Source organism: Neofelis nebulosa, chromosome 14 (genome assembly GCF_028018385.1).
Source record: "Neofelis nebulosa isolate mNeoNeb1 chromosome 14, mNeoNeb1.pri, whole genome shotgun sequence".
NCBI lineage: Eukaryota > Metazoa > Chordata > Mammalia > Carnivora > Felidae > Neofelis > Neofelis nebulosa.
Window position 1 is genome coordinate 59,876,465 of NC_080795.1, and position 27,595 is coordinate 59,904,059.

Below are 27,595 nucleotides of genomic sequence, written 5' to 3' on the forward strand. Positions count from 1 at the left end.
CTGCAAGAGATCCATCAGCAGAGAGATGTCTAGAACCTAGTATCATAGGTTCATTGGCAAAGTATCAAGAACTCCAAGGAAAGGTGAGAGGTTCGGGATCAATCTCACCCTAATTTCCAATCTAAAGCTCCAACAAATCTCTGGGCTCAAATTCAGCCTCTTTAGCTTCAATTATCCAATAGCTGCCATCACTTCCAAATCCTCATGTCCAATCCCATCCTCTCCCAGTTTCTCATTTTACTGGATAATTCACTCCATCTCCACGATCCATCATCTAGCATCTAAAAGCCTGCTCCCAGGGATCATGTTTCTCTCACTCCTCAAAGTGTGTGCAGATTACATTTCTGTGGAACGATGGTAGGGTATGGTTTGGCATGAGAAACCTTCAAATGCCACACACCACCTCCTGATTGTGGTGTGTCTGTTCTATTCTTCAGACCACTAACATGTCTTCATCCCTTAGAGTTTAGAATTTATAGTCCCACTGTACTTCTCTTGGGTTACGAGCTCCATTATGGAGGAAATACTAACGTCTTTAAGTTTTTGTGCAAATTGGCAAAACTGCATAATGGAAACCCTCATAATCAATACCAATATTCCAAAATACACAAACATCAGAGGCAAAGTAGAATACTAGTGGGAGTATGTATTATTAGTAAAGTAGTTAAGTATAATAAATATTAGTAAATACTAAGGGATATAAAACACCAATAATGTTATAAACCTAAGTAAACTCAATCAACCAATTGACGTCTGGTGGTTTTAGGTGTATGGAATGAAAAGGCAGACCTAGGAGCTAGGAGTAGCAATTCTTGATCTGCTGTCACTGCAGAAGTCACCTCACCAGCTGACTGATCAGTCATCAGTTAACTGCTGAAACAGGGAATCATTAACAATGCCACATACAGTGCCACTTTTTATTTTAATCTGTTCCTATATTCTTCAATTCAATCATTTATCGTAGGTTGAAACACATGATACACTTTTTGCCACTGTTTGAATTAGATACCACGCTGTCCTTCTTACATAAACCCATGCATATAATAAACTCTCTAAAATTTCTGAATGCTTACAATCTTTCCCTTAATCTTTTATCATTGTCTCACCCACACTTAATTTGATACTTCAAGTGATAAAATTTCATTAAATCTTTCTGAAACATCTACTTTCAAAGTCATAGGAGAACTTTCTTTTCGTTCTTAGATACCACAACTTTATACGCTATTTAATTTGTTTATGGAAATATAATGGTAAGTTCAAATGCCACAAGAGGTTTGGAACAATCCCCACCAACTCCTAGTAAACAGTCGTGTCAACAGTAGTATGAAGAGTGTATCCACGTTACGTGAGAGAATACAGTCTACTGTCTGAAGGCACTCAGCGTGCTTGGACATCAGGTGGTGCATTTTACACAGTCCAGAGAGCGCTGGATACATGGAGGTGGGTTAAGAGGGTTTCCACTATACTTTCTTAATATCCATCTTTCTTTATCATCATAGGGCAACATTTTCAACTTCACCTCCCACTCAATACACATGAATCCTTTCACTATGAACTATTAAAAACAAAAAGCTGCAACTAACCTTTATTCTGGCATCAACAATTTTCATGGGTTATTGCCAACCCAATAGACCACTTTTACAGTGCCTGACTGGAAAAGTAACTTCTGTATGTATAAACATGTCCAAAGTTATATATGTAACTTATTTGTGTTCTAGGATGAAAGCTCAACAATTAGAAACATTAAATATGTACACAGGCTAAGCATTCCACCTGAAGATACTACAGTCTCTAGTTCTGACAGTTACACAGGCTGCCTTAAATCTAAAACCCAATTTTACGAACAGCATTCAATTTCAGGTTCCTTATGTGTAAAACGAGAATGGAATAAGAATCCACTCATCCTTGATACATTTTGTGATTTTGATATGAATTTTTTAAAGGATCACATTCCATTGTGAGATATACTTAACACATTTTAGCCAAAATTTTGGGCTGTAACACAATATTTATTAAGTGAGCTGGCAGGTATAAACTGTGCCAGAACCTCTTATATCCACACACAGCAGGACCCAAAACGAGTAGCACTGTACTGAATTACACCAATATGAAAAGTTAGAGGTCAGAGAAGCCACACAGAGCCCAGCAAAAGCCAACAATGCAACTTAATGTCCTTTCCATGTCCAGAACAATTCTCCATGCAGCTTCTGCAAAAGAGATTAATGGTGATAGTAGCAGCAAGCAGAAGAGAAATGCACGCTATGGAAGCCCAGCCAATATTCCATTTGTAATTTGTCACATCTCAGCACAATAAGACTAGTGCAATTTACAATTTACAATGTTGGCAATTTACAATTCAAATGAGTGCCTTGATTTTTCAAAGAATGGACTGTGTACACATCAGTCAGTATGACACAAAAATGCCCGGTCAGGTTCATTTTAAATGTACGTTTTATTTGGTACTGTTAACTAATCACTATCATTACTTTTACTGTTTACGGATACAATATTTATTAGGCAAAATGTAATTTGGAACCCTTTCTTGCACCCAAACCTAATTCATTTCCTGACTTTCCGAAATATTTATATCCTGATTAGACATATTAGGTCTTTAAAGCTGTTATACTGAGATGATTTATTTATTTCTGGGGCAGTGTTAAAAAAACTATTTTCTATGAGGAAGACTGAAAAAGGAAAACACCACACAGAGTCCCTTCTAGGACTTAAAAAAAAAAAAAGATGAGAAGATGGGGAAAAGAGGGAAGAAGCCTAATTTAGGGCCAAGGAAAAAGATTTAGGTGCCAGCCACTCCTGAGTTTCCATCTTGGTTTTAGACTCTGACTTCCCACTATGGCCTATGGCATGACTCTTAACTTGGCTTGCATCAATTTACACGTCTGTAAAATGGGGATGATGATACTTACCCACCTCACAGGCATGCTGTGAGAATTAATTAGTGCTTGTGAAATGCTTTGAAGATGAAACAGGCTGTATAAATGCTAACTATTATTATTACGAGAAACCTGTCAAATGCTATAATTAAACAATTTTAAGTCCTACAATACGGCCTACTCTCAAATGATCACAGCTCCAGGAGGAAAAGCACCAGCTTTAGCTTTCTCCTTTCAATTTACTGAACAAGATCCAAGAACAGAATCCACGCCTTTCATTGCGTACTCGCAAAAAGCAAAGAATCCATACTCTCCTTAAGCTTGACTCATACAATTTCATGAAGTCATCATGGCAGTTTTAAAGCAGATCCGTGTCGTAAGGGACGTGGAAGCCCAGAAGACAGAGAGGAAAAAAAGAAGAGACTTCGGATATTTTCAACACCACCTGAAGCACAACGGGGAAAACAAGCACGTGGCCCTGTTGTCATTCTCTCCATGATCACCCTCACTTGGAAGCAGGAATGTTCACATGGAAAAGATACATCCTCAAAGCCTCTTGGTACGTCACCCTGAGGTGATAAGGATTAAATTAAGTTTTGCTTCCTGTGGGTTCTGTTGCTTCTGCTGTTGGGTTGTGCGCATCTGCCTCTAATACCCCAGTTTGCTTGTATTTTATTTTTTTCAAGATTAGGAATGACTTAAAAATTGCCAAATCGTTAGCTTTCCAAAGACACCTCAAAATTCCTTTTTAAAAATTTTTTAGCCATCTGTGATTTTTTCTTCTGAACGAACCAAGGGTTGTTGTTTTTTTAAATGTAAACTATGAGATCTCTGATTTTAGTTTAAGCAAGTGAGTACAAAGGGGAAAAAAAAAGATTTTACCAAAATAAAGATTTTAAGCATTGAGGCTAACCTTTATGAAACTGAAAAATGATGTCCCCATTTTTTCCTTCATTCAAGATTCACGTTAGCAACTTGTTGAAAGCCCAAAGTCTTTTCTCTTCATGCACCATGAGAAGGTCAAATTGAAATGAACCAAAAATGAAACAATACTTCACTTTAAGACAAGTAAGAATGTAATTTCATTTAGGCTGGATTTTCAAATGGCCTTCTCATCAGTTGGTAGATCGTTTACCCATCTTATAAAATCCTCAGGCTTTGCTCTGACAAAAATAATTTCAGGAATGATTTCCCTGAAACCGCTCTAATGATCTATTCTAGATACTCATATCTCTTTCAGCCAGTACTAAAGATGCCTTTAAGAATGAAACATAAAAATGCACATATCCTAAACAGTTAGACATGGGTTTTTTCCCCCAAGTCATTATTTACAATTCATCAATTTACAATTGATGAATTTACAATTCATCAATTACAATTCATCAAAATGAACAAAAATATATCTTAAACATGAAATAAAATCCTCATATCAGGGTATTTAAAGGAAATTTTAGGCCTAAATGAGAAATAATTCAAATCCCTTAAATATCATTTTGGTGGCTAAAATGATAGAAAAGAAGGAAAGCCTGGTGCCGAAGAGGAAAGATCTAGTACCAAACTTCAAATTCAAATTCAGCCCATCACCCGGTAGCCAGTTTCCTTCTTTGTGTCTCATTTTCTTCATCAGTAAAACAGGACTAACAGTATCTATCTCATGGGACTGCTGTGAGGATTTAATGAATTTGTACCTAGAGTATTTTCCTGCCACACCCTTAAGAACCCTGTAGTCCTGATGGGTATGATGTGGGATTCCTTTGCAGGTAGAAGTGTCAGAAATGATCTGGGCTCTAATTCATTGGCCTCTCCAGCAGGTGCTATGGACAGCATGCCCCCCATGGGGAAAACATTCGTTTAATGATATCTGAAAATATGAACTACAATTTGTACTATACCATTTTACTCAATAAAAGTAATAAGTATCCAGCAACCTAAGAAAATCCCTTTCATGAGCAGCACTGATTGATACTAACATTGTTATTTATACCAAGATGAACTTAAACACAGCCATTTCCACCTGACCGAGAGGCACCACCAGTACTTAATATCTGTATTAGTTAAAATGCAACACTATAAATTTAGTTACTTCATTCTTCAGGCAACTGTAACTTGTGTGGGACTCTTGGCTTTTGCCATCTTTTCAAGATGGTTTTCCATCTTTTCATACATTGTTTAAAGTTCCTACTGTTAAACACAGTCATTTTAAAATGCAGATCACAATACATGATACCTAAATGGCTTATGGATTATCCCTTGAGAGAAGTCCAAGAATTTTTTTTTTAACAACTGTATTTTGAGAATCCCCCAAGCAAAATCCTCTTTATCAATCTCATTATCATTTGCAGCTCTTACTTGTAGTTTCTGAAGTGGATCCGTACACGTGGCTTGAGAGGATACTTCCTTACAGTGCTTCTCCCGTCTGTCACACTGTCAGGAACTAGCACATGTGGTCAAGCACAAGAAGAAATAATACCTAGATGATCAAATAGTCCAAAATAAAGAAACCCTGAGATTGCTGCTGTCTATGAATCCACATTAGAGTTTCTTCTACTGGTAGAAATGTGGTAACCACATGAGTTTTACTTCTCATTTAAGTAGTACTTTGAATGGTCAGAGTTCAATTTCAATAGTTCACTGTGTTGTCTTAAATGTGTCTCTAATTCCTATCTTGATAATCCATATCCCTTCTTGTACTATACCTAAGAGCCTTGAGTATTGCCACTAAAATAGTAGACAGTCACTAAACTATCACAAAATAATGCAATGGTGTCAGTGACTTCATTCTTGAAAATTACTCTATTCTTAAAACTATTTGAAACTAAAGCCAAAATAAAAACAACAAAACAGATCTACACAATAGTTTACACTTGCTAAAAATGATTATATTAAAACTGGGTCATTTTATTATGTATATTTTAGATGAAGATTCAGCCTAGATTTATGAAAAAAATCCAACAACCTAAAGATTTCGCAACAGTCAACTCCACAGCGTATTTTAATTATATTTTATAAATCCACTATTTAAAGTTAGTTTTAGAACAAATGGCTTCACTGTTTTATTTCAAGACAAGATTCAAAGAAGTAAAAATGAATATAAAGTTATATGGCTGAAATGCACATATTACAATTCATTTTACCAGTTTGGATTCTTTTATCTCCAGATAGCACAGACTAGAATAAAACCCGTAGACAACATAAAACAGTTTACAATCTGAAAAAGTACGTCCATATACAACAATGGCATGATAGTGCCTTTAATTTATCATCATCTCTGCCTTAAGGAAACAACAAAAAAGACTTTTCAAATTATTCAAATTGTAAACTTAACCTGGCATTATTCATATTCCAGAGCCTATTTAGAAAATGTCAAGACTGGCAGAAAGCAACTTTCAAAAGAAATAAAATGCCACAAATTTACATATATATATATATTATATATGTATTCTTCATTTAATTAAGTACATATCTACACATGCATATATACATATTATTTACAACTCATTTGCAATAATATGTTTTTAACAAGAATCCCACTGCTAGCTATAAAAAATGCAAAACAAACAAAAAACATAAAAACCTTGTACGAATAGATGACTTTCTCTAATAATCAAATCTGTATTCCAATACATTTAAGTGACACTTGAAGGAGATGCTACTTGTTTTGACTTCAGAAATATAATATGTATATTTGCAAAGTAGTATTTGCTTTATAAGCTACTCAGAAATTGACATATTTTATCCTTTGCATTTCAAGACCAGAAAGCACAAAATGCTCGGTGGATAAAGTAGGGAAAAAATACAAATGTAATGCTCTTGGCATGTAAGAATATAACATATACACATAGGAGGTTGTTAACGTTTAAGTAAGTTAACATGCGTATAAATTGCTTTTAAAAGCATTTTCAGATTGTCTACACTTCTAATTACTTAATACAAACAGATACCACAAACTTGGGCAAAGCAGTTTGTCTGCACAACTGTTGCTACTATGAGCTGAATTAATAACTTCTACTTTGACAGAAATTCGCAAACTTGTACACAGAGGTTCATTCTAGATCCAGGTTGGTGAAAAGAAGGGCAGATGTCCATAGTAGAGATAAAAGGCAGACAGTAAATAATTCTAAGAAAAAATGTGAATCCCACGTCAACTTTCCCCACAAAGGCCCAGTTCAAATGTTTAAATAGTAAAACTGCCAGTACACTTGTCAACGACATCTGAAGTTTATCACTGACTTTGTAATTTACTAGGAATTAGGCTTTTAACCTAGCATCCAAATTACAGGAAGTTTACTTAATTTTACTTTTTAATTATATTAAGAAATCTATCAAATAGTATAATTCTAGTCTGATAAAATCATTAAAATGCCATTATCAAACAGCAAACACTTACACGATGTTTTTATTGCCCATACTTGGTTAAAATGACATGTAAGCATCACTTTTTTTTAATTAGGAAGGAAGAGGACAATGGATGATTCCATTCTCTGTCTCTGTCCCTCATCTTCCTTCTCCCTCTCTTTTTATTCTCTGTGCTAAGCTGAAACCATCCAATGATTCTTTTTAGCTTTAGTTAGGCCAGTGAAGCATGGGGTTCAAGCTCATGGCCTGTCCTTTAAACTTGGCTGTGGATTCTTGTCCCTATACTCTGGGATCTTCAGCAAGTGACTTGGTACATTGGTCACTTCACAGCATCACGCAGTGTTAAGTGGTTCTGACAGGAAGCAATCATCACAATAAGCTCCAGGAAAACCAGAACTTCCTTGGGCTGCTCTTCTCTCCCAGGGTTCCCTCCAAAGAAATTCTCTACCTCTGGATCTATTCTTGTCCCAGTAAATGCTTCACCCCTGAAGGTACAGCCATTATGCTAGCCATCTCTCCCCCACTACTTGTGGACTGCACTTACCTGAGTTTTCCTTTTGGGTCCTATGCTCTGCTTGAAATTCATCATCTGAAAACCAGAGACTGCACTGGGGTGTAAACACTAGGAACAAATTTACATTTGGCCACTCTAAGGATCACTTCTATTATAACAGAAAAAAAGTGCTCCTCATAGGCCTAAATATAAAGAAATCGGGAGTCTTCAAGTGAGCATTTTAGAAACCAAACCAGTAAGATTCATTTAGAGGACTGAATTTTAGAAACATGCAAACGAAGACACAGAAGGGGGAAGGGAGCCAGTTGGAACATTTGAAAACCTTTAACTCTAACACAAATTCTTTTATCTTCTAACAGGCATATTACTCTCCAGTGGGTCTATAATTAAGGTTTCAGGTATTGGTAAATAACACTATATTCAAATTCATAAAAGAATTCCTAAGGGATGAAAAATATTCCCAGCATAATCTCTGATGTGTCTTCTTCAGAATGCCAGTCTTAATCACATAGACTTCTGATTGCTAACAATTAAAATCCTGATCTCCTTTTTCCCCCTAATAGATGAAAGCCTTTGTGAAGAAGACGTAAAATTCTCCCTGTCATATTACTGACAAGTGGCACTGAGCTGGTAAAGTAGTGTATTAGTACTGATTACACTGATTAATAGTACTGTAAAAATTGGTTCAATGGCATTTTAACATTTTTTAAAGGAACAGAGGAGAGGCATACTGGGCAGAATATATGATTGGTTTATCTCATTCCATCACAAAGAGAAATCTTTGAAATTTATGAGTTAAGGTGGAAGTTGTACTGTTTCTAGCTTTAATCAATAAATTCATTTAAAAATGGAAATGTACAATTGAACATCTCTCTCCACTACCCCTCACTATTGGGAACCTTTAAGCAAAAAATGTTCAAGGCTTAGGACAGATCCTTTTAAATTCAAACACTGTCAATCTTCCTCATGCAAATGAGCTCGTATTCAGCATTATATCATTGTCACAAGTCGATATTGTATTTCCAATAGGACAGATCTTAGAAAATATATTGTATATGATGGGAGCATCCATGAACTCTTATAAAAGTTTCAAAACATAAATTAGAAAATGTTCTCATTTACAGGCCATTTTATTCTAGTATCAAACCTAGAAGATCAGTAGAAAAAGGATTCCTTCATGTTCCTTTTCAGAGCAAAAGGACTATACTCCCGGAGCTGTGTGGTTTGCCCAAATTTTTCCAAATAGTTAAGACAGATCCAAGAATCTCAATCAAGTAGACTTTCTACTCTAATATCATGTTAAAGATGGCCCTTCAGAGTATGATTTAAGAAACACAAAGTATTAAATATAAATTAGAGCTTTACTAGATAAACTCAAGGAAGCCACTTGTTTTGAGCAATGTTTTTCATGTCACTACTATGTATCAACAGTCTAATGGGCAATGTTGACCTCATGAGCCTGAATGAATAACAAATGTTGCAAAAATCTCTCCTTGCTTTATGAAATATATATACAATCATATGTTTATATGGTAACAAATGATCTGTAGAGCGTTTTAAAAATCTCCAACAGTTGGCTTTTGTAAAGAAAAATAATCAAAAATAGATTTCTAATAATAGTAATAAAAAAAAGGGGCAGCTATGGGCTTGGCAGCCAAGCATTCCAGCACTTAAACCAGACACATGCAGACTCCCATCCTAGCTCAATCACTAACTAGCTGTGGGGCTCTGGATAAGTCACTCAACCTCCCTGAAGTTCAACATATTTATGCCTAAAATGGAGGTAATAATAATCAGTGCCTCAATCACTAAATGAAAATTCACATAAAGTACAGCTCTTTTAACTGCTGTCACCATCATAACTTGGAACTGCTCAATCTAGAAACAGCTGCCTTGCAAAGAAGTGATCTCATTGATACAAAGTCTGGGAAGGATTTGTTAAAGAACATCATGTAAGGAATTCTTGGCATGTGGTGGGAGATGTTCTATTTGACTTCTAGAGCCCTTGATAGTCTTGGAAATCTATAACTATCCCTAAAGGTCTCTTCTGCACCCTAAGTTAAGTTTAACCAACCTTTACTGAACTGCAACCACTATGCCTGAAAACATTAACAAAACCAGTCCTTGTCCTTGAGGGACTTCATTCAATTGGAGGAAAGGGAAACATACACAATTTCCGGCTAACAAGGTATATCAGTGATACAAGCTCTACAAACTCTGAGTTCAGGAAGAGCCTCCTCAAGGCTGAATCCTACACATGTGTACATAGAGGACATCTATGCCAACCTAAAGACTCCAGACTTAACTCTGCAATCCTGTAAAAGATAAAGACATCTCTCCAGCTTAAGTGTGAAGGATGGATTTCATAGGCACAACACTGGATGCAAAAGGGCCAGTTCACCACGGCAAAACACTTTGTTTCAATATCAGATTATAGAAAAAAAAGTATGTTCAATAAATCATTTTTGTCTGAATTTTCCAAAAAAAATTTAGGATATTTGGATATTCCATGATTCTATGATAGGTTTATAATAATTGAACCTATCCAAGGCCAATTTCAAAAGAAGAGGACTTGAAGTTTTTCATGGTTTTAAAACTCAAGTTCCCATACCATTCCAGTTCTAAAATGTATGGGTTGTTCTAGAAAAGCCCACAGTTTTGTTCAAGTTGTGATAAACTTAAAATTGTACACTTAGTGTGCAGTCTTGTTTTTTCCAGGCTTCTCTAGACCAATGCTTGTGTACTAGATGTGCTTTAGTTCATGTTAAATATACATTAAAATTTTCCATTTTTGCAAAGTAAATGTGGCAAATGTATGCTAAAGCCTTTATCAGCAGAGCTGGGCAACTCACATGGATTACACACAGGGTAGTGAGAGTTCAAAGCAGCAAAGCAGATTTTGATTATTATGATGTTTCCAGTAAAATGAATGAAATGATTAGTAGTATAAAATTTTTTCAAAGTGCTTTTGAATAGACTTGTATCTATTTTCTAAAACATCTTAGATAGCATTAAAAACATAATTGAGCAGAATATGATTACATGGAACAAAATTATGTTCAAAGGCAGAAGTAAAATGCATTTAAAAATCTGAGTTGAGAATACATTTGCAACACTTGATTTAGTGCAGCCCTTTTATAGCTGGATTGCTAACACAGCAGAAAAGCAAGCCAGTCCGTCTGCTCTCACCTCCATGCAGGGCCTGCCTTTTTGCAGGTGTGCCTCAAGGACTTCTCTCTCTTACTCTTTGAATCATCTTGCAGACACTAATGAGCATCGCTCTTCAGCTTTAATTATTGGCCCCTGACAAGTCAACATAATAGGAATCAGCTTAACCAAGCAGAGTCCCTAGTGACATGTTCAATTACTCAGGTTGTACTTCTCCAGGAGAGGTCTGAGGGGTTGCTAATTTAACACTGTCAAAAAAATAAACATAGGTATCACTTACGGTTTATCTTTTGACCTTTATGTCACCAAATCTAACAGGATACGCTTCCCCCTGCCCCCCAGAAAGGATCTGCAGATTAAGTGTGCTACGAGGCCTTTCCAAAAAATTAAAGAATCTGTCTGAGGTCCACACTGGTGTATGAAGTTACATAATGTGCTCTATAATCTGAAAATGCTAGAATTTGCTGGGAGAGTTACTTCATCTCTTAAAAAAGAAAAAAAAACATATCCTCTGATGTGCTGTCTGCTACTACCCTTTTATTTTTTTTACATCAGGAAAAAAAACCCCAATATTCCTGCTACCTTTCATGCAGATTAGTTATCATGAGTATAAAATGAAATGCATATTACACGAAGAATTTTAAGCATTAACTTTCCACAGAAATGTCTAAATATATAATAAAGCAGATAACTGGTTTTCAGTAATATATCCCTTTCTTAGGGTATGAAAATAAAATAGTATTTTTGATTCAAATGTGCAACACAGTAAGTCAACTAAATATAACCCACAAACTGCATGTAATTGAGCTGTACCATCACCACTCTTTTAATTTTTGTAATAATTTGGTTGTTATAATCAGCATCCCTATCAGCTCTTATAAAGCTTAAATTCTCCCTTTTACACAACCAGTTGAAGATAACACTATTTGTCAGCATTTTTTTTTTCCTTCAAAGCACTCTTACCTTCGAACTTTAATCCTGGCAATATCCAGAGGGGAAGGTCCATCCAAGAAATGACTAATTAAGTTGACTTAGTACAGTGGTCACAGACCACACCACACCACACTCCCCCCACCAACCCCAGAATGCTGAATCATAAAAATACACCCCTACCTTTTAGGGAAATGAGGCATCCTAGAGAATAAGAAGGGCCTTTACAAATGTATTGCCTCTACGGCAAAAGGAACTGAATGCATGAGTCCTAACAGAAGTGGGACAATTATGACTACATTAAAAAAGTTAAAAATCATACCCAAATTACTTTTTTCCTATTTATCATTATAGTTGAGCAAACAGTCTTTCAAAAAAAGTAACAGTCTTTTATAAAGATTATTGCAACGTCACCTTTATAAGGAACAGGGATTTTGTCTATCTCAACTTGATACTGCAATGCCCAGATTAGCATCTGGCTCACTGGGAGCAAATACTCTGACAAATCTTTGTGAAAATAAATAAGGGATGAATGAAAAAAGAAACGACTCATCTATATTCCTCCTGCTTAACCCACCCAAAATATAGGTATATGTCAATTCTTCAAAAAGTAGTTCATATTTCTTCCTTTCTTAACGCAATAACTTTTGTCAATGTCTATTTGTTTGAGTGTGAGTGTGGGTGGGAAGGTGCAGAGAGAGGGAGAGAGAAATCTCAAGAAGGCTCCACACTGTCAGCGGAGGGCCTGATGTGGGGCTTGATCTCCCGAACTGTGAGATCACAACTGAGCCAAAATCAAGAGTTGGACGCTTAACTGACTGAGCCACACAGGCTAATACACTAACGCACTAATACACTAACATGAAGTTTGGGCTGACGTGCTGTTGAAAACCTTTCTAGAACAGAAAGCCATGACTGCTGTTATGTTATTTTGCAATATACTGATTTCCTCTTTAGGGTGAAGGTAACTTTTGTTAAGTAAATAGCAACAAATAATAAGTACGTAGACAAACATTTAGGAGAGTGTAAATATCACCACATATGAAGTAGCTTTATTTTCAGCTCCAATTGCTTTTCTAGATTAAAATACTATGATGATAGGTTGTTACTGATATTCAGAAGCTTTTGTTGGTTTTCTTCATGTTCACAGATGCACACGAGTAAGTAAATTCATAATGGAATAAATAAGAACTGAAATTAGAAGACAGAATCTAAATTTCTGATCTGATTATAAATGGGGGGATATTTGGGGTTCACCATCTTCCCCACAAAAGTATTCCTTCGATAAACTTACAGGACTCTGATAGCTAAGTATTTGCCAAACTAGATTTCTAAATTTATACACCTTATCAAATGCCTAAAATCTTCAAAATTTACTGTGCAGTACATTTAGAAAACATTTTTAAGTTCAAAGAAGCTATTGTAATATGGTTGAATATTTAACAATACGGGGTATTGATAAATATTTCCATGAGAGTGTCTGTATGTTATTTTGCACTCACTAAACTAGTTCCTCAAAAGCATTCTTAAAGTGAGGCAAAGCAAACAAACACAGGAGAATCAGTAAGACTGGCTCAGCATTCCTAGGCAGGAATGAATAATAGGAGAGGATTTTTCCTTCTCACAAGCCCCCAGAGTAGACTTAAAGGTGGCACCCCACCTGTCTTAAAAGGGAGTTTTTAAAATCACAAGGACAGTCAGACCTCCCAACCCTACCTAGAGCCCACTGACAAACCCAAGGTACCTGTAGGAGGGCATTTCTGTAGCCCTGAAAACTGAACGGCCCTTCATTTTCAAGTTTTAAACTGAGATTTCTTTACAATTACGTGCAAAAGGAGCTACACGTTATGGCAAATGAAGTTGCAACACCATCGTCAATTAAAGATTCGCATCAGTTCAACAGCACATTCCTCAACGTCTGGTTAAATGTGAGATTTATCAATGTAATAATAGAAGCAGAAATAAATTAACAGAGCAGAGGACGGGAAGAAGAGATAAGTCTTCCAAGGAGATTAGAAATGGAGCAAGTCAACGGAGCTCTGAGATAAGGGTTGGCTGCTCCAGATGGCATGGTTCAGAGAAGGTCCTTAGAGAGGTTTGACTGTGAAGAGGGAGGCAGGAGGCCCAGGGGTAGGTGAGGAGAGGGACAAAGGAAGGACCACAGAGACTGAGACCAGGTGGATAATGAGCATGCACAAACCAGGGCAAAGAGGTGAAAATAAATGGTTCTACCTCAAACACTGAGGTATTCTTCTACTTTGCGGTTAATGATGCCTTCCTATCTCTTCCCAAAATATCTTTGGGTGTCTCATTCTCCAAACACCCAAACCCTAGATGCTATTAATGGAGAAAGCAAAAGTAGTATAACAGACACTTAACAATCACCGAGTTTTCACAAGTAAAGCTCTTCGGAATGGATGATTCCAAATTAACCATTTAATTAAAATTACACTTAGTTGTTTTTTTTTTATTTCCCTCTGCTAATTTTCCTCTTATAACTTCCAGTGAAATACCAAGTAGCATTTCAATCAGAATCTTCATTACCAGGTGACATGTTCCAAACGTAAGGGTATACCGTGTAACCGAAACATTATTTCAACATTAGCATTTGTCACTATAACATCGAGGGTTCTTCTGCAATTATTAAAAACCCGAAAACAAAACTCAGAGGTGTTCATAACGTTTCCAAAATGTTACCAAGCACTAGTGACCTTTTCCACAGATTTCAAAAATCAGATTTGTTTGGCAAGACACCTCCCCCCATGAAGAGTTGATCCATTCTCTTTAGACAAGAGTATGGGAAGTAGAAGGGTTGATGGGGGACAGGGTATGGACACATAGCATCAGCATATGGTCACGTGGGCAGAGTGTAGACCAGTCTATTTCCACATATGCAAACCAGTAGCCGGCCTACAAATAACACCTTCTGCTAACATGATGCTAAACCCGCCACAGAACTTTAAAGAGTAAGTGTGATTTCAGTATATTGCTAATCTCAAATAGAGACGGTAAAAGATTAACCGTTCAAAGGCAAAACACCCAGCACACTGGCAACCACCAGGTATCAAGGTTCACATTGGCAACTATCCTCACCCCTCAAAGTTTTTAATTTGTCTCTCAAATAATAAGGGCTTTTAAGACGCTACAGGTTGACAAAATATTTTTATAACAAATAAACTGCAGGCTATACTTTTTTTCTGAATGGCTACTTTGATAAACCACAGTATTTTAAATTACCAACCGTTTTTACTAACACATAAATAGCCTATTCGAACTGGCTATTAACTCCTACAAGGCTTCCATACCCAGTTAATAGAATTAACCCCAGATCCCAATGCCTGAGTCAACTGTACAGGTCTTGAAAATCAGTGTCCTTTTGGTGAAGGATCGATGTCCTTTATTCAGAGTCCTTCTGATACTAAAGTGCTGCAGTGCTATTGTATCTGTTCGCCTGCCAGTCCATGGGCCTGTGTTCCTCCCAGAACAGACTGCATGTTTGCTAAGCCAAGAAGCACATCCTAGTGTTATATATGCCTTGTATTTTTTGGTCCTTTACACACAAACACCCATTTGGCAAACCTGGTAACCTAGATTAATTTGGGAAATCTAAGATCTTCAGAAAATTCATTCATGTCTAGTGGCATTTCCTAATTTTTATGATGCTAAGTACACCTACATGCCATATCTCCAAAATTTCCATAATCATAGTCCTGGCATCTTTGACCCTAGTAACTCATATGTCAGCTTTTGCAAAGGACAGGTTTAGTGCTGGAGTTTACTGGTTACTTAAGACCCTATTTCTCATCCTCATGTGTCCCAAAGTCACAGAATGCCAAATGACGACCACACTGAAACTTTCTCCTTTTCTTCCCCCAAAATCTAAAAACCTGCATCAAATCCATGATCTTCAAATGGCAAGTGCTATTACAATTCTGTATCCCAACATCACAGCACATTTCAAGCATCAGAGCTACTGTCTGCCTTTCATCTCAAAGTTGGGAAAATAATATATCTCTAAGGATGTTTTTGTTTTTCAGTGACACTAAAATTCACAAAAGCATTACTTCCAAATCCAAATCCAACATTAATAATTATGGTACAATTAAGAGGTAAGGTTTTCTTAAGACCCAGAAAATCTAATGCTGGAACTCAGGTAATCATATTTTTAATTATTAGGGCAATCCTAAACTCAATTCACAAAACAAAGGAATAGTTTTGCCCTTATTACTGAAACAAATGAAAAGTTAGTGTTTTGCGCTTAAAATTTCTGATACTCTGTAAACTTTAGCCTATGACCAGGGATAACCAGGCACATAATGGTAAACAATATTAGATTAACTTAACAACACAGCATAAATACAGTTGTCACTTACTGTTAACATTGGGAAAGGATGATGAAAAAAGATAAAATCTCCTACTGGCCTTCAATGAAAGCTCTTGAACTTGTAGATTATTATAAATGGAACTCCAACAAAAAAGGAGGGAAAACAATGAACGACAGATCCATGTTTAAACTTAGTTATTCCACCCCTCCCAAACAGAGGGAAAGCCAGACCCCAAATCAGAGCCCAGGCTACTCAAGCACCCTGGCAACAATCTTCCATAGACTCCAAGGTTAAAGACAGGCATAGGGAAACTTATTTCTCAGTATTTCTCAGTGCTGCAAAGCATGTTAGCAATTAGTATGAGAAAACACTCCTGGTATCATAAGATTCATTTTGTGGATTTATGTTCTCCCATTATTGGCCTGTACTTAATCACTGATTTTTTTTCATCATCTACTCAGTGGGGTTCTGTACAATTAAGATTTTTCAAATCCGTAATTACAATTATATTTTTGTAACAGTTTTATGACGGATTGCATGTGCTTATAGGGTTATCAAATTATCCTGAATCAAACCTGCCAGGTATATGAAAACACTGTGTAAATGACAGAAAAACCTCTCTAACTAGAAATAGTAAAGAATCTTTGGAATGCTAATGCGGAATACGAAATATCTTTTTTTTTTCTTTTTTCTTTTTTTTAGAAAAAGGACAGGGAGGTGAAATTTAAAACCAACTGTTTTTACAAAGACACCCTACCTCGAGATTTCATTTGTAAGGATGATGTTCCTGTCAGAATACCTGTGGTCTTTGGTTGCCCTTAAAGGAGTCTGAGCTTTATGTAACATATGCCCATGTTTTAAAATCTACTAAACACCATAAAATCTCAAGATAAAGCCAGCTGTCTTTTATTCTGTAATGTTAATGCTTCAGCACTGCAAAATATATTAATATTTATGAATGACAAACCCCATTTTGAAATCCTATGAAGATGTTTTTGCCATTTATTCTATCCAGTTTATTAATATGAATACAAATGCCATATTTATTATCATCCATGGTTGGTGTCGGCATATCAATATGTTACCCAGCAGCACTTGAAATATTGATACAAAAATGAGAATATGTTATTCATTGGCCTTCTAAAATAAGCTTTTAACATTTTAAATCTAGGCATCCATCTTTGTATATTACACTATTATTTGGGTAACACTAAATTCATAAAGTGTCACTTTTGGGGCTATTATAAGGACTAAGTAGGTGTGAGCTCATTCTGATTGATTCCTAGGTCTCAGACACCACAAATATTTTATATTTATTAGCCTTGAATGTTCAGATGTACAAAACCAAAGTAACTACCATAAGAGCAAAGACATTTCCATCTGGTTTGCTACTAAATACACAGGATCCAGACTAAGGCCTGGCTCTTCACAGGCACTGATATGTTTTTATTGATAGTGTGAATGAACACAGTTTCAATATATCTGAGGCCATATGAGGATATTATTCTTAGGGCAATGCGTGTTTACAAATAAAATTTGACACCAAATCTCCAAACATTAAAAAAGAAAACGCTGCAACTCTTATAAAATCTTCCAGGTGCATTTTAAATGCACCTTTTCCATGTGTGTACCCTTACAATGAAACTGAGTCATCAAATTGTTGGTTTTAATAATAGCAGTGACGGATAAACTGGCATTTTGTTTTTATATAATTCCTTTAGTAATATCTTATACAAATACACAGTGCCTTGAGTTCTACATGTATGAATGCTGAGACTTCATCTTGACTGTCTGGGGGGGCACTAGGAAACTGAGATACTCAAAGAACAAGAATGAGTTATTTATGCTTCAAAAAAATTTAAAGATGACTCTCGGCTCCATTCATCCCCTTTCATGTTACTGCCCATTCATCTTTAAAAAAAAAAAAAAAAACAAAATTAGAAAAAGGCTAAAGTCAACATTAAGGCTCAAATCATCTCCCAAAGATGGAGAGAGGATTACGGCAGGCATTCAAAACTCTTTTTTAAAAGGCTACTTTCCCAAATGGGAAGATGAATCAGGAATACACAAGCACTAAAATCAGTGATCAATATCAGGTCTGCCCAAAAAGCAACCCATGAAAAGAATTTTATTTAGAGTCCTCACAACATTAATGAGGCAGAGGAATCTTTGCTGACTAAAGCCAGAAGTTAGCAGAGAAGAGAAACAAAGACTGTTTTCATAAAATCATAACAACCACGTTGCTAAGGTGTAAAGGGGCCGTTTAAATATCTAGGTTACTTTGTGCCTTGAACTATTTTGAACATTCCAGGGAAGTGCTGCTGAATCCATTTTAGGCAAATCCCAAATGCAAAATTATACGCACTGTGAGAAAAGTTAAAAGAAACGTTGACAACCGTGAGTGGGTAAAATAATTTGTACACTGATGCAAACTGCCCGTAGGGCTATAAAATTTACTTTTATCAACTCTAGGCAAAACTTAGGGGCCTTTTAGAACCCAGACTGGACAAATGCCCCGAAGTCATATACGTATTTCTCTTTTAAAAATGCTACCTAGCAGACAGCACGGTGGGGAAAAAAAATAACTATTTTCACTCCCCATTTGATGGCTGAAGTATTAAGAACCATCAGTTTAGCATAAAAAAGTCCCTGCTGAGTTGGTAACACAGAAAAAAAAACCTCAGCTTGCTTTTTGGGAGGTAGAGAAGAAGGGATCTAAACCTATTTGCCATTCTATCATTAATATTCCCTTCCCTCATCATCTCTACCACATTTACTAAATCGGTAGGTACAAGAGTCACAGCTTTATTTTCATAAAGACTAAAGCAACATTAACATTCATCATGGATTAGTGTTATCATTACTTTGAACCAATACAACCCTTTTGATCTAAAAGCTTCAAAACATTTTATAAAAACTCTGCGGTGCAAGGTGAGACAAGTATATGAACGTTACCTGACACTTTCAAATAACGAGCTATATTCTGGTCATTTGTGCGTGTGCCTTATCTTCCCCTATGAGACTACAAATACCGTGAAGGCAAGGGCTGCCTCTGGGCCATTTATATATACAGTCTGTGTATCTGGCGCACACAGCAGGCACTACCTTAGTCTAGGAGGCCATGCGGCTCAATGTTAGGAAACCTATCTAAATGCAGGGCAAGCCACGCTCTCCTCTATCAGCTGTGTCAGACAGAAGAAAGCTGATATTTTGCGAGGTCAACTTCCTTAATCTTTGCTCTCTCAACTTCTTTAATCTTAACCTTCCTTAATCTTGTTTTTTTTTTTTTTTTTCTCAATTGCCGCAGAACTCCGGTAGCCAGAGAGGACGCAATTGCAGGGGAGGGCATAGAAAAAGCAAAAATAAATACAAACTAAGTAACGGAAATAGAATTGTGCCCCTGGTGACTTTAAGGATAGAATGGATTAAAATGCAACTTGATGCAGGGGAGAGGGATAAACATGAGTAATGTCTAAAGATCCATCTACACAGAATGTGTGTCTTTAAGTTACTGGCTCAAATCATGCACAGCTTTCAAACCGAGCAAGAAAAACAATAAGTACCTAGTCTGTTCTGACCACCATCGGCAACACTACTGAGTATGTACTGTGGTATTAAAAAATATATATAAACTTGTCTAAAGGAAAGTTTTCAATCGTTGGTAAAAACACCTGGTTACCAACCTAACCTGAGCTTGCCAAGGAAAGGGAAGCAAGGTCCTTTAATCACGTGCAGATCTCAATCAACAAATTCTGAAATATTTTTCAAAATTAATTACAAAAAAAGATGTAGATTTTCATAGTGCTCGCACAAAATGATTCATAACAAGCTATGACTGCAGCAATGTAGACCAAAAAAAAGAAAAAGAACACATACACACACGCATATACACCCCCCCCCCCACACACACACACAGTAATACAATAACAAAGTCTCAACGAAGGAAAGTACGAGAAGACATGTATATATATTTGCAGGTAGGTATAACTCCTGCTCTTAACAAACCATTATGGTTTTTTTAAGTAACTCAATGATATTAAAAATAAAAACCCTAACTCAGCAGAGCCATTTGAAAATACTTTTGTGAAGTAGCGAAATGATCCTCTGTATCTTCAAGCTTTCAACATTCTCTTTATTCTGATTGTTCTGACGGATCAAGAAAATGCTATTTACTTTTGTCACTTTGGGGGGGGGGATATTTTTTCATCACTAAAGAAGGTTTCTTATTAAGAAAACTTTTTTAGTTTTGGTACTCAATACAAATCTGCAGCTAGACTTATCAAGAATTACACCCTCTTCTCTTTCTCCAAAAAGAACTGAAACTCAAATTAGTTGGTCATTGTGACTGCCAAAAAAAATGCTTAACCAATGCTGAACTGCCGTTTATATAAGGGGAAGATTTTTTTTTTTTTGGTTGGATTTTAGGAACGTGATTTATTTTAAACAACTTTCAGGCTAACTGGAAATAGACTGTATTCAGAACTAAACAAAATACTCATTTTTTTTTAAGTTTCTAAGTACAAGGCAGTGCACTGATAAGAAAACATACTTCTATTTACAAATAATAGAATATACTCAGTTTAAAAAATTAAAGGAAAAAAGGAGTAGGTATTTCAAAGGCGGGAAGGAGCTACATAATGAAACCTACCCTTTAGGACAATACAGATATAAACAATGAAAGGAATGCTTACGGTGTGTATGTGCGTGCGTGTGCGTGTATTTTCTCTCTTTCCATTAGTTTTACAAGATTGCCTAGGATTTACATTAAAGGTTGCTGATCACCTAAGGCAAACAGCATGATCCAATAGATTAAATGAAGAGCAACCAGCCTCAACAGGCAAAACACAAAATGTGGATTCTGTGAATGAAACTCTTGTCTACTGTCCGGACATACTGTACCCACTAGCAATAACTGGATAATTTCAAAAAAGAAAAAAAAAAGCAAAAATAACCCACCCAATGAATACTTATCACTGAACAGAACTGGGAGTCCTTTAAAGGTAGACAATAAGGGTTTCGGAAGTGAAGGGTGAGGGTGTACTTTGGAAGATTTCCCCCCCACCTGCTTTCCCGTTGTCTGCACTTTCTTATTCACCGTTCAGGAAAGGCAACTTGACACTGGTTTCTGTAACCAACCTGGTCCTGCAGGATTTCTCACACACCCTGCACAAAAGGCTAACCCTTTACAAAGTACTTATTTCAGATTTACGTCAAGGTTGAGTGAATTGCAACCAGGGAACAGAGCCGAAAACATAATATAAAAGTCTCCTCTGCTAATCACTAAACCAGTGGTTTAGCTGGGCGGAGGGGAAAGAATTAAAACTTTGTACTGTTTCATTGCCTCTTATGCAAATGCAAAAGAAAAAAAAAGGAAAAAAAACTCATAGAAATTTAAGGAGAATGATGTACCCTTTGTTCATTAATTTACATGGAAAATCTAAGACTTCAAAGTGACCATACACATTTACTTTAACAATTAAATCTTCTATGAGAGCCAACTGCATGATTTTTAACTTGTATTCACAGGCCCTCCTAAGTCTACCCAAGTTAAGTCCCCTAACTGTCATAACGTTTAAACTCCAGCTGAGGTATTAGGTGTTATGATAACTCATGCAATGATAATGGGTATTTCTGGAGTATATATCTCCTAGGGGAAACCGATGCAATCTTGGGTCTATTTAACACCGCCAGAGGTAAAACATACTCAGGAACCAGTGAATCAGTTACCAACAAATCTCCTGTGTGTTTGCCCCCACTGGAAAAAAAAAGTGCACTTTCCTATTCAGTTACGTACCCCCTAATGCCCCACAGAATTCTCTAGAGAACTGGAAGCATCCTAAACATTGTTTGGTTCCTACAGAGAACAGTGTTCAAACTCATTCCTATCACCCCCGTTTAGGAACTCAGTTTCCCACATTGCAGAAAGCCCCAGGAGTTTATGTAAATTACACTTAACACTGTGACGTGTAAGAGAAAAATGTCTGTGATTAAATAAGATACTACGAGATATATTACTTGGATTTGCAATGAAGACACACTATGCTTTTTTTGAACTCAACTGTACACACTGAAAAAGATATGCTGTTGTTTTCACAAGTATTTTTTTTTAAATCTATACGAAGTGCGTTTAACACTTTTTTTTAAGGATGTGGCCACATGGCTGGCTGTACCTGTTTGTATTTTTCATATAGGCAAAATTATACAATAAATTACTAGTAGGGGAAACAAAACCAAAAACAAATAAAAAATAGAGCCTGATGACACAAGTCTATTTACACAAAAGTTTGAAGCAAAAATCAATTAGGACTACATCAGTTTATATAGAGAGAAATGACAATTTATTTTGTGTGGCTGAACAATATGGTGACAGATGGGTTTGGAAAGCTTGAAAATAACTCGTGTATGTTTAAACAGCTGATAGTGCCCATTACACATACCGTATGGGCCATCAATTATTTCTTTCCAGTTTCTGGTATCAAAAAATGCTAAATTCAACCAACCCCCTGACTACGTTGGTACCCCAAGATTTCTATCCATTCTTGTAGCAGATTTGGATGACAGAACATGCTTACCCAAAGCAACGGGTCAAAATACACAAATTGCTGAGGTAGTTCTGTTTGTCTGAGGAAGGATATTTCTCTAACTACTGTTCACACTCATGGCATACTTGTTAACATGAATTCCACTGGATGTTAGTTTTATACGTTTCTAGATAATGGCACATCCCCTTGAATGTTGAGAAGAGGGTAAGATAAACGATAATCAAGCATTTCTTCATACTCTATACAATATAAATATGGGTTTTGAATAAACACCAGGGTTTCTAGAAGACAGCTGGGTGAAAGGATACTTAAGGGAGAATAAAGTTTAGCATGTTATTGCCGCATGGGTATAAGGGGCCATTCGGTGCACATCAAACTCCTAAATTGGCCTGACATTTTTAAAAAGATCCTCATCTCAACTCACTGCTGAAATTCAGGAGACTTGGGGCCTTTTTTCTGACTTCTGACAGGACAACACTCAGGTTGAAACAAAGACTCCTGCTGACAGAAAGTAGTTACACACCCATAACAACGCTTTGCTGGAAGCGGTGCTGACAGCAACAGGTGTTCTTTTTGAAGCTCAGAAATCTCTCACAAGTGCTTCTCCCAACGCCATCTTTTAGCAAGGAGGCTGGCCTGCACGAAGAGTCGAAGGCTATTTCCAAAACCCCAGCTACGTTTTCTGTTGGTAAAGCCCGACAACATACACACCTATCCAAAGAAGGGGATGAAAATGAAGAGCAGTTTGTACTGCAGAGACGCTAATTAGATAAATGCAATATTAGCGGTCTCTTTATTTAATTGCATTGGAAAAAATAACAATTTGTTTGTTTTCTTTATTGCAAAACGTACTGGAGTTTGGTGTTCTGATTTTATTTTCCATTTGATGAGGCTGTGCTTTCATATGTTTATTAGTGAGCTCACCAACATTCTACAAAGCAACCACGTTTTAGAGCAAAACAAAAAGAAAAAAAAATCCACCTAATTTTCTCAGCTTCTACAATTTGGTGGAAAATGTAGCTGTCTTTCCCAGGTGCACTGGCTGAGAAAATGATCCTATGAGCAAAAGCAATATAATGTAATCACAGGTTTACTGACTGCACTGACAACTGAAGTAATTCACAATGCCATCTAAAATACATATTTGGTGCAGTAAAAATAACAGCACCAGGAAATGAGAAGCATCATGCTCCATAATTCTGATTTCACCAAAGGGCAACATTTTTTATCACACCAAATTAAAAGAACCAAAACCTTTTACTTGAATCTTCAGGGAAAGGGATTTCTAAATTCATAGATGAGCAATACTTTCTATCTAATCTTGTAGCGCTTCTTTCATGTAAGTTACACCTACACTATGAAACAAAAGTTTGCAATTGCACAGCCAAATGCTATTTTAAAAGGAAACTATACATACCCGTTATAGCATATGTACCTGGCCATCCTATGGCTATACCACCATCAGCACAAATGTGTGCGTGCATGTGTGTGTGTGTGTGTGTGTGTGTGTGTGTGTGTGTGTGTGTGTGTATCTGCCTAGCTTAAAGCCACATAGCCCCTTTGTTTAAGGTCTTAGTGGACGATTAGAAAAGCTGCACGCAACCAATCTACGGACAGGTTGTTTTTGTTAAATCAGTAACATAAAGTCACCAACAAGATTGCCCAAAAGCAGGGTGGTCAAAACTGTGGAAAGAAACTGCACTCCAGCTCCTCCAAGCCTGGAGCAAAGAGAAGAGTTGATCCGTTGCTCAAGGCCAGTTGGCAGAATAGAAAATGGCGGTGATCCAGGTCTGCCGAGTATCAAAACAGCAGAAAGAACCTGGCCAATGAGCTCCAGGCTACATGGCACTAAGGGAGGGGCTGAGCCGAGGTTCCCTAAGCCATGATTTCTGGGTTTTTTTGTTGTTGTTTTTGCATTTTATTCTTTCTTCTTCTTTTAAATAGCCAGCTGGCATTCTTAAGGCCAGAGGAAATGTGGAGAATGGCAGTGCTCCAGAAATCAGAAAACAGTGAGAAGAAACAGAATGTCATCACTTTTGCCACTCATTTTTCAAAATACGGTTGATGACTCTTCACTAAGTAATGGCAATGTGATCCTCTGATGATCTGTAAAAATTTAAGACAACTATGGAAGTTATAATAAAATCTGGGCTAATCACACACTTCCAGTTTGCCCAGGTTTAGTTAGAAATAATTATTTTCAGTAGATAAGCACTGTATAATTAAAACTGGATTAATACCTTTAACTTTATCAAACTGTTCTATGAAAGGAAAGAAAAAAAAGATGGAAATTGGAGGGAAAATCTGAGAAATTAAGACAATTCCATTGCTTCACCATCTGATGAGGTAAATGTAATAATCACTCCAATACCATATGTATGGTTGCCACATTTGTGGGTCCACTTTTTATCCTAAATTACCCTGCATATCTTACTCCTTTGAGAAAATTTACATTTTTTTCCTAAATATTTCTTAACAACTGTAGCAGTGCCTACCACTGAAAGGAAAGGCTGCATAACACTGTCAAGTCATATGTTATCAGGCATATCCAAGATATACTTGTTCAAAAGACAGAGGGGGGTGGGGAAAGAAGATTCACCACATGATGAAAATAAGTGGCTCCAATACATGCCATCAAGGGAGTAACATATGGACACAGAGGAAAATATAGGCAGAAAACTACAGACATATTTTTTCCACATGTTGGTTCTTCATTTCTACCTTCACTGTCATTCTGACCTAACAAAATGCAGAACACAGTTAGTTTTCATATAATATGCTGATATTAGAAATAGGAGAGTAATCCTGCATTACATATCCACATTTTCAGGTGCATACCCATTGTCACTTCTAGGAATTTAGCCTAGAAGGCACTGTGAACAAGATATCTTTAAAATCTCTTTTAATGTTTTTATTTATTTTTGAGACAGAGAGAGAGTATGGGGAGGGGAGGGGCAGAGAGAGAAGGAGACACAGAATCCAAAGCAGGCTCCAGGCTCTGAGCTGTCAGCACAGAGCCTGATGTGGGGCTCGAATTCATGGACTGTGAGACCATGAGCTGAGCTGAAGTCGGACGCTTAACCAACTGAGCCACCCAGGCGCCCCTGCGAATAAGGTATCTTTAACAACACTACGTGTAACACCGGTGGAATGGAAACAAGTTGTTCAGTTAAGAATATTTAAAAGACAAAACAAAACAAATGCCAGGCACTTCTTACTACCAATGCGGATCTCTCATGGAATCCTTGGTTCCATTTCTGTCCTCATTGTACAATCCACAATGTTGATGATTCCCTGTGTGTCCTGCAACTCTCCCAGGATGGTTGTGGAGTAGAGTCAGATAGCTCCTCTTTCAGCATTCATGATGAAGCAGAGACGAGAAGGTAAGGTACAGTGACCTTCTACTTCTAAGAGACTAATGGTTTAATTCCTCTCATGTGAAGAGTTTTAGGCCATCCCCTTTGCAAAGGGAGCTTCTGAGTCCTTACAGAATAACTCAATGTGACAGTTAAAGGAAATAGGAGTGAAAGAAAGGATATGAATGGGAAAGAAAGGGGAAGAACGGGAAGGGCATTTATTTACTGAGATGGTGCCATAAGCCATCACTAGCCTTAGAATATTTACAGGGCCACCTGGTTTTTGCTCACTTGGGGAGAAAGGAGAGTGCACTTCTCTGACATGCAAATCCAACATGACTAATTGATTAGTCATTTTGCAGTGGTTTGTAACGTATCAATGAGAATACTGTGCTGTTGTTTCTAACTGTGGTCTAAGAGTGAAGGTTACAAAAATAAATACAATACATGCTTTTGAGAAAGACATTATTCTGTGTCTGAAGCACAGACCTCGTTGTAGAATCTGGCAAAATCAACTAAATGGGTTTCATCAAGTACCACATCTAAGAACGATAGCCCCTCAACAGGATCTGAAATGCTAATTAATGTGTGTTTGCCAATCACATTGTAAGACCCTCGGGTTCCAGGTTGTTCTAGATTTCTCAATTGGATCTCATGAGTTCCTCTGTAAAGAAATATGACACACTACATTTCAATAACGATAGGGGGGATAAGTTGGTATACCAAAGTTTAACAGAAACGTCTTAAGTTCCAGATCTTTAAAAAAAACTGCACAAAAAAGTTTAGAAAATATAGTTCAAAACAGTACTTATTTTAGACTACAAAAGGATTATCTTAAATATCCAAAAAACTGTAAACCTACCTGCAAAAAGCTGAATGCAAAGTTTCCAAATAAATAAAAAAATAGTTCTAAGAAATGATATACTATGTGTATGATTTCAGGATCTGTCTCATATTTTCCAATGGAAATAAGCTAACGAGGTGCCCAGCCATCCTTTAATTAGGCCAATGCACTCAAAATCTGTCATTTCAATAACTCAAATGCACCAACAAAACGATATGAACATAAGCAACACTATGGAGAAATTCTAAAGTTTCCACACCAAACCATCTTTAATTTGTTAAACCAGTGAGCTAAATTCACTGAATCTAAGTAAAATTGTTAAGTATATCTAATTTAAGCCAAAAAATCCAAGACTGTCATTTCAAAACATAATTGTTATAAAGTTATTAATGTGATAGTTTAATATTAATTTTTTCATACGGAGTCTTAGAAGTCTGGTAGGTATTTTATATACACAGCACATTTCATTTCAGACTAGGGACATTTCAAATGCTCAATGGCCACATACGACTAGTTACTGATGGACTGCGCAGTGCCACTCTAGATGAACTGCTTGTGCATTGCTTCACGACTCTAGTACTTTAGGAATGCTGTGGCTCCTTGGACCAGACCTCCTATTCTATCTCTCCTCATCTAACCAAAATGCGGCTCAGGCATCATCTTCCCCAT

General features: G+C 36.7%; 1 protein-coding gene and 1 long non-coding RNA gene across 7 annotated transcripts in view; both read right to left on the bottom strand.

Annotated features, from left to right (window-relative positions):
* TRPS1 (transcriptional repressor GATA binding 1) overlaps positions 1–27,595 on the bottom strand; it is a 259,341-nt gene that overhangs the window by 130,541 nt on the left and 101,205 nt on the right. The window lies entirely within an intron of this gene.
* LOC131494462 (uncharacterized) lies at positions 5,909–25,921 on the bottom strand. Its single transcript, XR_009253415.1, has 2 exons — positions 12,497–25,921; positions 5,909–12,420 (listed from the first exon to the last, which is right to left on the bottom strand). It is a non-coding gene; the product is annotated as an uncharacterized LOC131494462 (long non-coding RNA).